Genomic DNA, 11,692 nt, shown 5'->3' with positions numbered 1-11,692 from the left:
AGAAAATACAATGTCCATTGTCCAGAATAGAATATCTCAGTTTAACAATCTATCCCCCAGGGGAACACAGGGGCTTGGTGGACAAAGTCAGTGGGCATCACCAAACACAAACAAGCAGAAAAAAAAGGGGTCAAAGACCTCCGCCCTAAATATTTCTCATGATTAATACATTGTCATGGAACATAAGGGGCATGAGGTCCCAACAAGCTTCAGAGAGGCTTAAAACACTTCAAAATCAATACAAACTTCCACTTATAGCTTTACAAGAACCTATGGTCAGATCAACAAAAATTGAAAGGTTTCGATTTCGGCTGGGAATGCACCATTGCTTTTACAACTGTAACAACAAAATTTGGTTATTCTGGACATCCGACATACAACTGGATATTTTGGAAGATGCAGAACAACATGTCACGTGTAAAGTTACACTGCCGTTGAACCCCGCCACAATTCATATTACCATAGTATATGCAAAATGTACAAGAGAAGAAAGGAGACAGCTATGGGATGACTTGAGAAACTAGGGACATAGAATCCAAGGCCCTTGGGGTGTTATGGGAGACTTTAATGTGATACTAGAGGCAGAAGAGAAAAAAGGGGGCAGACCTTTTAGAATCGACAAAAGCGTAGATTTTATAAACTACATAGAAGACTGTGGACTTCAAGACGCGGGATACTCAGGGAACATTTATACCTGGAGTGACAATAGAGGCTTCCCAAACACAATCTGGATGAGGCTGGATAGGCTGCTCATAAACTCAGAATGGTTCGATATGTTTAATGAAACAACGGTCCAGCATCTAGCTAGAGTGAGCTCGGATCATGTGCCACTGCTAATTACTCTAAAATCATCGGATAACGGGGGACCTAAATACTTTAAATTCCTAGACTTCTGGACTAAGCATGAAAACTTCAAAAAAGTGGTCCAAGAAGTATGGGAGGAGCCAGTAGAGGGCAATGCCATGTGGAAACTTCATCAAAAACTCAAAAGGACATGCCAAAAACTAAGTAAGTGGTCCAGAGAAGCGTTTGGAGACATATACGAGGTACCAAAGAGACTAGAGAAACATATTGCGGAGCTTGAAAAGGAGTTATATTTGGATCACTCGGCAGAAAAAAGAGCAGAATTGAATAAGTGCAAAGCAAACTACCTCCAGTTTCTCGAGCTTCAAGAGGCAGTCCTTAGACAGAAGGCTAAGGCCAATTGGCTAAAAGAAGGAGACAGGAACACAACTTACTTCCACAATACTATAAAGGGGAGAAGGAAAAGGCTGAATATTCAAAGAATACAGGACGATAATGGAAACTAGATAGAAGGGAGCACGGAAATTGCAGATGCTGCTATAGAGCACTTCCAGAGAATTTTCAGTCACCATAGTGCGTCAGATAATTTCTCAACCCTAGACAACATAACAACTAGGATTACAGAGGATGATAATTTTATGCTCACAGCAGTGCCAGACCTAGAAGAAGTGAAACAAGCAGTATTCTGTATTAGCGCAGAGAGTGCCCCAGGCCCAGATGGCATTGGTGCCTTATTTTACCAAACATGCTGGCAAATAGTTCAAAATGATGTTTATGACTTTGTGGTGGCCTTCTCTGAAGGGGCTGCTATCCCTAGGTTCTTCTCGCACACATGCTTGGTGATGATACCAAAAACCGAATTCCCACAACACCTAACAGACCTAAGACCAATCAGTTTGTGCAATGTGTCAAGCAAGATCTTGGCTAAGGTGTTAAATACAAGACTGTCCCAATTGCTGCCAAGAATTATATCGAGCAACCAATCAGGCTTTATCAGAGGTAGACTAATCTCTGAAAATATAATGCTGGCACAAGAGATGCTGAAAGGAATACGAAAACCAACTCAAGGTGGAAATGTGGTACTGAAACTTGATATGGCAAAGGCATACGATAGAGTTTCCTGGCCTTACCTGTGCAAACTAATGGAGAAATTGGGCTTCTCAGAGGTATGGATTGACATGATCCACAGACACATATCAAGCAACTGGTATTCATTAATTGTAAACGGCCAAAGGCATGGTTTCTTCAAATCAGAGAATGGCTTGAGACAAGGCGACCCTATATCGCCATCATTATTTGTTCTAAGTGCCGAATTGTTATCCAATATGTTGAACAACCTCTATGAGAATAGAAGATTCACAGGTTTCTACATTCCGAGGCAAGGACCGCAAGTCAATCATCTAGCCTTTGCGGACGACATGATACTATTTGTTAGCGGCAAAAAGAAGACAATGAGGCTAGTTATGAAGACTTGGACAAAATATGAAAAATATCAGGCCAGCAGATTAATAAAAGCAAGAGCTGTATCATGGTGGCTCCGGGAATACTCCCGGGCAGAATAAGAAGGATTTCCTCCATTACAGGAATGCAACACAAACAGTTCCCAGTCAAATACCTGGGATGCCCACCATTCGTAGGGAGACAAAAGATAGCCTATTTCTCCGAGATGATCAACAAAGTAACTAGCAGAGTAAAAGGATGGCAAAACAAGTTTCTGTCACCTGGAGGTAAGGTTATACTCATTCGGCATGTCCTTCCAAGCAATTCCCATTCACACACTCTCAGCCACCTAATGGGGTGCTGACACAAATTGAAAAGACACTAGCAAATTTCTTCTGGAGAGGAATGGATGGGAAAGATAGGCACCATTGGGTCGCATGGAAGACACTATGTCAACCATATAGCGAAGGCGGAGTTCAAATTAGAAGACTCCAAGACATTTGCTCGGCGTTCACAGCAAAAACATGGTGGAACTTGCGAACTGGGAACTCTCTATGGAGAAGCTTCATGATTGCAAAATATTGCAAAAGAAGACACCCACTAGCCTCATAATGGCATGCAGGTCAGTCGCAGAGCTGGAAGGCAATGTGTGACATTAAGCTGGAAATAGAACAAAGCATGGTGTGGATACCTGGGCAAGGGAATATATCCTTTTGGTTCGACAATTGGACAAAACAAGGGCCCCTCTTTAGCCTCTTACCAGCTGGAGTCAACCCCAATGATGTCAAGCTCAGTGAAGTACTGGTTGAAGGCGAATGGCAAATGGAATTGGGGATAGAGGTCCCAACAGCTATAAGAAATATTTTGGAGGAACACCATACAGTGCTCTACCCTGAAATTCAGGATAAAGTAGTATGGACTGAAAATAGCAATGGGAAGTTTTCTGTAGCCACAACTTGGGATCTACTAAGGCAAAGAAAAGAAGTTGCTTTCATCGATTCAAAAATTTGGCACAAGAATACTCCATTCAAAATGGCCTTCGTGACATGGAGGGTGCTACACAATAAGATGCCCACAGATGAGAAAATAGCAAAACTTGGTTACACAATTCAACCAAGATGCTACTGTTGCACTCCAACCTCAACAACACTAGAAACCTCAGCACATCTATTTTGGGAAGGTACATATGCTCAAGATATCTGGAAAAAATTTGCTGCCCCGTTTGGTCTACAAGTTGGAAACCAACAGTACAACCATATACTTCTCCAATGGTGGAACCACAAATATATGAATCTGGTGACAGCCTTCATGGCTAGGGTATTACCTGCAATCATAACATGGGAGCTGTGGAGATCCAGATGCGCCTCAAAGTATGGGGGAGAAGCACCACAGAGCAGGAGAATCGAAAAGCTTATAACTGCAAATCTAGTAGAGGTAGTCAGACAGAAGTTTGGAAAGCTACAACAACTCTCGTGGGATCAGTTACAAAAACTCATTGATCAACCTATGGTGCATAGAACTAGTAAGCTGGTGAGATGGGTGAAACCACCACCAATGTCCTATAAGCTAAATAGTGATGGAAGCTGCCAAGAAGGGAATAGTGGAGCAGGAGGAATTATAAGAGACAGTTTTGGAAATTTCGTCTTAGCATACTCATGCTTTCTGGGAAAGGGAACAAGCAACGAAGCAGAGGGTAAGGCCATGCCATTGGAGCTCAAGTTCTGGGTGGAACGGGCTTGAGTAGAATTATTGCGGAGGCAGATTCAGCACTACTCGTAGCCTGCGTCAAGGAGGAAGGTGAAATACCTTGGAGAATAATGCAGACGGTAAGTCAAATCAAACAACTAATGAAAATCAAAGAAATTGTTCCAAGACACTGCTGCCGAGAAGCAAACAGAGTAGCGGATAAACTAGCAACAATGAGCCATACACATAGAAGTAACATCATCTTCAATCAGTTTAGTGATCTACCGAGACAAGTGAGAGGGCTATTGAAATTGGACAAATGGGAAGTCGCCTCCTTCAGAATCCGTCAACTCAAGGCAGTAGAGATAACATTTGAGCTACCATGAACCTAATAAAGGCCACACGATTGATCTTTTAATTGTTAGTTCACAGTTCTTTGTTTAGAAGGTTGGATTCCAGCCTATCATTATTATGGGAAGGTAAGCTAAATGCCCCCCTTCCACCCATGTTCTTGCTTCACAAAAGGAAATAAAATACACTATTTACTTTAAAAAAAAAAAAATTACAGACCAATTAATTTGATAACACATAATCAATCAATTTTACATCACGATACTAAAATCACAACTCAATTTGTTTAAGGTAAAAATCATTTCTATACACTAAACTTCTATTTTTTCTGAAATCACGACTTTATTTCAACACATGGAATCCATACTCGGGCTTGCAATTTCTCATGCTTTCTAGATCTTCAATCCTTTCACGTTAAGTACATCACCAACAACAGACTTAGTATAAATTCCCATGAGCTTAATAATTACACGACAAATAACATCATGAGGGATTTAAATGTTAATTATTAGGATGCTTTAATAGGATAAATGAATATCAATAGCAACTGAATTATCTTGAGAATGGTTTCAATCAAAATTTTAGCTAATGATCAAACAGACAACAACTAAGACAGCAACTGGTACTAACAGAGGAACACAGGTAAGCATATATAGGCAAACAAATTCAAGGAACTCAGAAAAATAAGCATAATCATGGAATCAGCAAACTAAACTTCATTTACATATTCAAAGAGAGATACAGATGTGGTTTTGGTTTACCTAACAGCTGAAACTTAAAGCAAACGACCAAATAAAGGTCTTAAGCAGAATCACAACAAAATTCAGCTAGGATTTGAGAATGAACAGCAGCAGAAAATCGCACACCACAGCTCTAAGTATTAATCTCAATACTCCATAAATATACCAAGATCAATGAAACTCTAATGCAAAATCGTTGCCAAATGGGAGAGGAGTTCTAATTTTTAGAAAAAAGTGCTGAAGTATGAAAATCTATCTCAAAATCAGCCTCAACAGAAAAGAAGATAAATTTTCAGAGAGTTTTTTGGTGCCAAAATCCGTGTGTCTTCATGAGAGGGTAAGACCATCTCCAAGGCTGCACCATTTCTTGCACCAAATCCAAATTTGGTGCAAGAAATGGTATTTTTTTGCTCAAATGCAACACTATTTCTTGCACTATTATAGAGCATGAATAGTGTTGCACCATTCATCACTCTATATTTGGTTTATTAATATTTTATTCAATCTTTTTATTTTTGTAATTTTAATTTATGATATATTGTGTATATAATTAATTTTTATATTAAGATCTTTATAATTTAAATTTTATATCCTATTTTTTGATATATTAATTTTTGTATATATTATATTTATATAAAATTATAAGTTAATTTTATTATTATTATAATTGTATAAAAAGAAATATAACCATTATTTAAAAATAAAAAATGCAAATGTAAGATATCTAATGTTGCTAAAATTGAAAAGTGAAAACTAAAATTAAAAAAAGAAAATTAACAATACATAAAATAAAAATACATTATAATTAAAGTACATAAAAGGAGGATACATTAAAATTGAAATTACATTAAAAACATAAAACATAAGTTTAGTAATCCTCTATGTCATTTCGCACTTCGCAATGCATTAATCGAGCATTTATGGGAGAATAGAGGCGAAAGTTAAATATTTGTGGTACTTAAATTAAATTTGACTATGATGTAATATTTATTTAATTATCTTTTATCAATGATTTCACTTTTAGTTGATTTATCCTTTAAAATAATTTTGTAATAAATGATTATATAAGTGGTGAATGTGAATTATATATAATGAATATGGAAAAAAGAAAAAAGATAGTATTAGTTTGAAGGAAATAAAAAATGAAAAGTAAATAGAAGATAATTGTTATAAATAGAATTTTATTTATGGTGAATGTCTATATTTAGGGAGATTCTAGGGTTTATTACTTGGTGGCTAAGTCACCCTCTCCCTATAAATAGAGGGTTCTATTCCATTGTAATTCATCCCAAATCAATAAGAACTCTCTCTCTCTACTTTTCTCTACAATACTATTCTTCTTCTTTTATTGTTTCATAAAACGTTATCAGCACGAGACTCTAACCAATTGAGTTGAAGCTTTGAGATTGAGCATAATGATTGTCAATTATTCCATAAACTTCCTTCATGATTAAATTCTGGATTTAAGGTAAGTATTTTACCATATTTTTCTCTTTTATTCTATACTTTGATTTTAAATATAAGCAAAGACAACAAAGTTTGATTATAACTCTAATGGAGTTTGTAAGAAATTATAACCACCTGAAGTGGCAAAATTTCTATGCCTCGCCATGATCAAATTCATGTATGATTGTGGGCAAAGAATTGAAAACCCGTCCCATTGAATTTGCTCCATTCTCATTCCCTTAAGAGAATGTGATAGCAGTATGTGATAAGTCTGAAAGAAGACAAAATTATTACTATGAATGTATCAATGGATATGGACGTGGCAATAGACGAAATTATAATCGTCATCATTTGTGGTAATGAGAACAATAAGGATTCTCAAAATAATCTTTCACTCTGTGAAAAATATTTGTCATCGATTTGACATGAGATTATATAAAGCACATATAGATGATTATGGTCAATTCATGATGTGAATGTGACAACATCTGATTTATGAATACATATTCATTCTTGGAAGAATATGAACGTGCTAGTGGTAATGAATATACCACGCTCACCTCTAGAAGGAGGTTTGAGATGATAAAAGAAAAAAAATGTCATTATTATGACATGAATGGTCATTGGTCACGTACTTATTGAACGCCAAAATATTTTGGTAATGTGACTATTAAAGAATAACATTAATGCAAGAAACATATCTTGCATATAATTTGACCATAACCATAATGGTATAACTTTCTCTTTAAAAGAGATATTCACCATATGGATGTTGATGAATATGTGGTAGTACAAAATTAATTGAGAGCTCTGGAAGAGCCAATTATTACTATTTTGAAGGAACAAAATTGAGTATCAATAAGGCATTATGTTGTAGTAAGTCTCAAAGAAACTTAATTGAGTTTCTAAAGTATTCGCGAAAGCGGTTGGTCATACTGAGACTATAAATAAAGGAAAGATTTAATATCTTCTATTACTACAACTTGTAGCGGGGTAATATGTATGTGAAAAGCTACCCGCTTTATTCTCCAGTTTATACTACACAAACAAAAGAATGCCACAATAAAGAGAAGTTTATTGATATAAAAACCCATATCATAATAAACTTGGAGTTTATTGATAATTGCACACGTCATGGTGTAAATCTGAAGTTTATCAATATTGATAATTTATTCAGTTGGCATAATTGGTTTACCCATATCAATTTAAGTATGATGTGCAAAAATAAAAGAGAATTCGCATGGGTAAATATTAAAGAACTAGAAAGTTCTTTACGAATTCTCTTATGTTGCATATTCTCATTAATTAATATACCAACTAAAATTGGGATTGGATCCCATGAATGCTGGAAATATCAAAGAGGAATATGGGCCCATTCACCTGCCATGTATACCACATAAGATGCATCTATGAGATGGTTACATGTGCGATTATTAATAACCCGCAACATGGTGTTTTGCGAGGTAACTTGCTCAATAATTTAATTTCGAGCATAATTTTCAGATTTTCTATTCAAGATAGTTTATCTTGATAAGTTGGTTTACATCACAACTCGTTTAGCAAAATGATTTATTGAGTGCCTCCACTTAATAGCTAAATAAATGCTTATGAGAACAAAGTTATCTATATCAGTTTGATATACGTTATATACGAAAGTATATTATTTTCTTCCCTCACAAGTGGTTCAGGGTCAGGAACCAAATAATTCCATCTTATTATTATTGATGTGCGGTGATATTATGATTAACACCATAACGCACAAAGATGGGTTCTCAAAGTTGAGGAAAACAAGTTAGTTTTTCTAACAAGAGGGGGAGACATGATAAACAATTGAGAAAAAGTTACGTGGAAAGAATTATCATTTGTACATCTAGATCCTCGAATAGATAATATGAACTTGAAGTTCATAAAAGATAATTCATCTGCAATATATTGCAATGCATGCCAGACGCATTTGCTGACCCAAAGAAAGTAACTATATTCTCATTGCAAATGCTCATATTAAGTCCTAGAAGGACAAAGTCTATGGTAAGCTTAAAGCATATAGACAATCAGTTTCAAATAAACTTCTTGATAAAGAAGATGAGCAAATGATCATAAATTAGGAGGCAGGTGATCTAGAAGATCACATGACATAACACTTCATAAAATCTCATGAGAGATTGAGGTACCTGAAAATATGAATGAAGAGATCTCTATGTTATGTCATTATGAAAATATATTGAAACTGATATAAAATGTTTGTCGACGACATCTATGATAGCGCTAAGTATAGATGAGAATTTTAAGTCTGTCGAATACATACACAAAAATATTGGCCAAATGAAAGAGACACAATTCAAATAGAATTGGTTTCATATGAATGACATGTAGTTTTGAACATGTAGTTCAAACACTTGAAAGTATAAAGTCAATGGTATGTGCAATCAGTTTTCAATATCTTATATGTCTAGCATGACATGAAAACCTGATATGCATCTAAAGTCTATTATATGGCTTATATGACTTAACTTATTCGACAATCCATGAAGGATTTAAGTTGCTTGAAGCATATACAATTCTTGAGCTTGAAGTACCACATCCTCAGTGTAATTTGTGCATATATGTATCTTGCTATAATTATAAGCATGATAATACGATAGCGAGAATCTCTATGGAGATATTGAAGAGCCATTCCACGACATTATATGAAGACATTATATATCTATCAAGAATGATGATTTCAAGGTGCAATATATCCATTCAAGTTAATATGGTTGATTTGTTTATCAAATCTCTACCAAAGATCTCTTGAAGATGGTGCACAAGATTGGAATGCGAAGGCTCAAGGATGTGAATTGATGATCTCATCAGGGGGAGTTAATGCGCGTTGCACTCTTTTTCCCTTACAAGGTTTTGTCCCACTGGGTTTTTCTTGCAAAGTTTTTAACGAGGCAACCAAAAGGTGTATTGTTAGATATGTGTACTCTTTTTCCTTTTCTAGAATTTTTTCCCACTGGGTTTTATTTTAGTTAAGGTTTTAATGAGGCACATTATCTGTTGAATAGACATTCAAGGGGGAGTGTTATAAATAGAATTTTATTTATGGTGAATGTCTATATTTAGGGAGATTCTAGAGTTTATTACTTGGTGGCTAAGTCACCCTCTCCCTATTAATAGAGGGTTCTATTCCATTGTAATTCATCCCAAATCAATAAGAATTCTCTCTCTACTTTTATCTACAATACTATTCTTCTTCTTTTATTGTTTCATAACAATAATAATATAATATAGAAGAGAGAGAAGATTTGGTGTAAGAAATGATAAATGGTTGGAGTAAATTTGGTGTTACACCATTTTGGTGTGAAATTTGGTGCAAGAAATGGTGCTAGCCTTGGAGATGGCCTAAGGGGTCTTATATATAGAGAATAAAATCTGTCATGTGCTCCTATGGATGAGGGAATAATTCTCAGCCGGCCACCCCTAAATTTCGGGGGGGGGGGGGGGGGGGGGGACATCTTTTAAAACTGATAATGGACAGCTGTCTTATCCAGATATTCCCTATATGTTAGCCCTTTTATCTTCTGATTTTAACCTTTTTTACCCCAAAATTTGACTTAAACTCTGATTTTTATATGCACTTTAGTCCCTTCTAGAGACTTCAAACAACCAAACCAGATTCCCTAATTTTCCAAATTCTTTTGACCCCTTTAGCTTTTGTTAATTACAAACAACTAAACCAGAAGAGCAAACAAGTTCAACAATAGACTCAACTACCGTCCCCTTAAACTTCTCGTTAATGACAAGGGAGCCCTAATAATGGAACACACGGATCAGAATCAAAGCAAAATGCAAATAACTTATTTTAACATCTAATTTACTCACAATTGCTTAAACTTACAATTCATGCGATTAAACTGAATAACATCTAATTGGACTATTGGATAGACCTACAAAACACATACTAATCGACTTGATTTTCTTTAGGTATTAGAATCAGCTATATATAAATAAAAAAAACTAATGCAAAGCAACTCAAACATCTAAATGCTAAACAGAAATAAGAAGAAAGAATAATAACTAAAATCAAAATAAAAGAAGAAGAGGGAGATGAATATGAAGAAACAGATGGAAACTACAATGGAACAAAAAGGAGAATTATACCTGCCGAATTGAAAGAAGAAAACGGGTCGACCAATCAGAACTCGAACGGATTCGGGTGGCTTTGAGATGAACCAAAATTAACATTAATCAATTGTTCTTGTTAAGAACAATTGATCAATATAAACAAAACAAGTGACCTTGACAAAGAAAATCAGGGAAAAAAAGAACAATTTAGGTTTATTTTTTTGAATCTCAGATTTGAAATTAGTCGACCTTGATGAGGATTTTAGGAAAATTGGAGGGGGATTAGTTATGGAGGAAGGCTGAGGATTATCTGGTGAAAATTTGGGGTGATTTGGAGTGGCGCCGCCGCCAAACGATTTCCGGTGGGTGGCAGACGGCGATGACAGAGAGGAGAAAAGGGGGGGGGGGGTCTGTGAAGAGTATTACGGGTTTAGGAGGTCTCTTTCCGACATTTTTAAGGGATTTGGGGATCAGTTCTCAACCATCCGATCTTTCATGATGAACGACTGAGATGGCGTTAGTCAAAACAGAGTCGTTTGGTCCATTTAAAAGATTTGGACCGGTTGGGGGAAAGAACTGGGTTAGGCGAATTGGGTTTTGAGGGGATTTTGGGCCTAGAAAATGTTTTGGCCCAAATTCGGAACCAGACAAACTTCTCTTTCTTTCTTTCTTTCTTTCTTTTTTCTTGATTTTAAATCTTAATGAAATTAACTAAAAACCTAAATTAAGCCTAAATCAATATAACTTGTAAAATTAAAATTAATTATCTATTTCTAACATTAAAGTAACTAATTAACTTAAAACTAAAGAAAATAAAAATACTAATTTTAAAGACTAAAAGCTAAATATGTAAAAATGATCATTTTTGTGATTTTTGCTTAATAATGCAATTAACTCATATAATTAATTTCTAAATGCAAATAAACCTAAAATGTTGTGCAACGAATATTTTAGATATTTTTTTTTTGTATTTTCTTATAAATTTAAAATATTAAACATGCAACTAAATACAAACAACAACTAGCAAGAAATTTCTAACAATTCTATAAAAATTAAAATAATTAAAAACAAATATATTTTTTGTGAACTTGTAGGAGTATTTTCATAGGACAAAAATC

At 35.2% G+C, this 11,692-nt stretch overlaps 1 long non-coding RNA gene across 1 annotated transcript; it reads right to left on the bottom strand.

Annotated features, from left to right (window-relative positions):
• Window positions 1-4,393: 4,393 nt before the first annotated feature.
• On the bottom strand, window positions 4,394-11,008 carry LOC109209026. Its single transcript, XR_002065301.1, has 2 exons — window positions 10,611-11,008; window positions 4,394-4,687 (listed from the first exon to the last, which is right to left on the bottom strand). It is a non-coding gene; the product is annotated as an uncharacterized LOC109209026 (long non-coding RNA).
• Between the last annotated feature and the right edge of the window lie 684 nt (window positions 11,009-11,692).

This window comes from Nicotiana attenuata, unplaced genomic scaffold (assembly GCF_001879085.1).
Source record: "Nicotiana attenuata strain UT unplaced genomic scaffold, NIATTr2, whole genome shotgun sequence".
In the NCBI taxonomy this organism is placed as follows: Eukaryota; Viridiplantae; Streptophyta; class Magnoliopsida; order Solanales; family Solanaceae; genus Nicotiana; species Nicotiana attenuata.
The sequence above is the reverse complement of the archived record's forward strand: the minus strand, read 5'-3'. Positions and strand labels throughout refer to the sequence as shown.